Source organism: Pteropus vampyrus, unplaced genomic scaffold (genome assembly GCF_000151845.1).
Source record: "Pteropus vampyrus isolate Shadow unplaced genomic scaffold, Pvam_2.0 Scaffold63, whole genome shotgun sequence".
In the NCBI taxonomy this organism is placed as follows: Eukaryota; Metazoa; Chordata; class Mammalia; order Chiroptera; family Pteropodidae; genus Pteropus; species Pteropus vampyrus.
The window spans coordinates 6,178,476-6,180,726 of NW_011888844.1; positions in this window are offsets into that span (position 1 = coordinate 6,178,476).

Consider the following 2,251-nt stretch of genomic DNA (forward strand, 5'->3'; position numbering starts at 1 on the left):
TAATATTCTATTGTGTATATGTACTTCTTTATCCAGTTTTCTATTGAGGGATACTTAAGTCGTTTCCAAATCTTGGCTATTGTAAATAGTGCTACAGTGAACATAGAGGTGCATATAACTTTCCAAATTAGTGTTTCGTCAGATAAATACCCAGAAGTGGAATTGCTAGGGCATAAGATAGTTCTGTTTTTAATTTTCTGAAGAATCTTCAAAATATTTTCCATAGTGCCTATGCCAATTTACAATCCCATTAACACTGCACAAGGGTTCTTTTATTTCCACATCCTCAGCAACACTTGTTTTTTTTGTGTGTTTTTTAAAAATTATTTTGATGATGGCTATTCTGATAAATGTGAGGTGATATTTCATTGTGTATTTAATTTGCATTTCTCTAATGATTAACGATGTTGAATATTTTTTCATCTGTCTTTTGGTCATGTGTATGTCCTCTTTGGAGCCTGGGAACTGACTATTCAGGCTCTCTGCCTAATTTTCAATTGGATTGTTTGTTTTTTCTTGGTATTGAGTTGTGCGAGTTCTTTATAAATTTTGGATATTAACCCCTTATCAGATGCATAATTGGAAAATAACTTCTCCTATTCAGAAGGTTGTCTTTTCTTTTATTGTTGGTTTCCTTTGCTATGCAAAAATATTTTAGTTTGATGTAGTCCCATTTGTTTATTTTTTTTCTTTTGTTTCCTTTGCCTGAGAAGATATATCAGAAAAAATATTACTGAGAGCAATGTCAGAGAGAATTTAATACCTATGTTTTCTTCTAGAAGTTTTATGGGTTCAAGACTTACGTTTAAGTCTTTAATCCATTTTGAGTCTATTTATACCATGTACATAGTATAAAAAGGTGACCCAGTTTTATTTTGTTGCATGTATCTGTCTAGTTTCCCCAATATCATTTGTCAAATGGACTGTTTTTATCCCATTGTATATTTTGCTTCCTTTGTCATGGACTAAGTGACCATATAGGCTAAAATTTATTTTTGATCTCTCTATTCTGTCCTATTAGTCTATGTGTCTGTTTTTATGGCAGTACCATGTTGTTTTGATTACTATAGCCTTGTACTGCAGTTTGATATTTGGTGGTGTAGTATATCCAACTTTGTTCTTTCTTCTCAAGTTTGCCATGGCTCTTCAGGATCTTTTATGGTTCTATATAAATTTCAAAAACTTTTGTTTTAGTTCTGTGAAAAATGTCATTAGTATTTTGATAGAGATTGCTTAAATTTGTAGATTGCTTTGGTAATATAGACATTTTAACAATGTTAATCCTTCCCATCCACGAGCATGGTATATGTTTCCATTTATTTGTATCTTCTTCAATTTCTTTCTTCAATGACATCGTTTTCTAAGGACAGGTCTTTTACTTCCTCGACTAATTTTATTCCTAGGTATTTTATTGTTTTTGATGCAATCGTAAACAAGATTGTTTTCTTAATTTCTCTTTCTGATAGGTAATTATTGCTATTTAAAAATGCAACCAATTTCTATATATTAATTTTATATCTTGCTACTTTACTGAATGATTATTAGTTCTGATTTTTTTTGTGTGTGAAATCTTTAGGGTTCTCTATATATAGTATCGTGCCATATGAAAATAATGACAGTTTTACTTTTTTCTTTTAATTTGGGTACCTTTTTTTTTTTTCCTAGTTTGATAGCTGTGGTAAGGACAATCAATACTATGTTGAATAGAAGTGGTAAAAGTGGACAACCTTGTCTTGTTCTTGATCTTAAGAAAAAAACTTTTCTCTTTTCCCTATTGAATATGATGTGAGCTGTGAGTTTGTCATGTATGACCTTTATTATATTGAGTTGTGTTCCATCTATTTCCACTTTGCTGAGAGTTTTTATCATAAATAGGTTCTGGATTTTGTAAAACACTTTTTTTCTGCATCTATTGATATGATCATATGATTTTATCTTTCTATTTGTTAATGTGTATTGTATTAATTAATTTTTGGATATTGAACCAATCTTGCATGAAAGGAATAAATCCAAATTGATCATGGAGTATAATCGTTTAAAAGTATTGCTGATTTTGGTTTGCTATTATTTTGTTGAGAATTTTTACAACTATGTTCATCAGGGATACCTGCCTATCATTTTCTTCTTTCGTAATGTTTTTGTCTGGTTTGAGAGTAATGGTGGCCTCAAAACATCACCTTGGAGCTATCTCTCCTCTTAAAATTTTGAAATAGTTTGAAAAGAATAAGTGTTAATTATTCTATAAATGTTA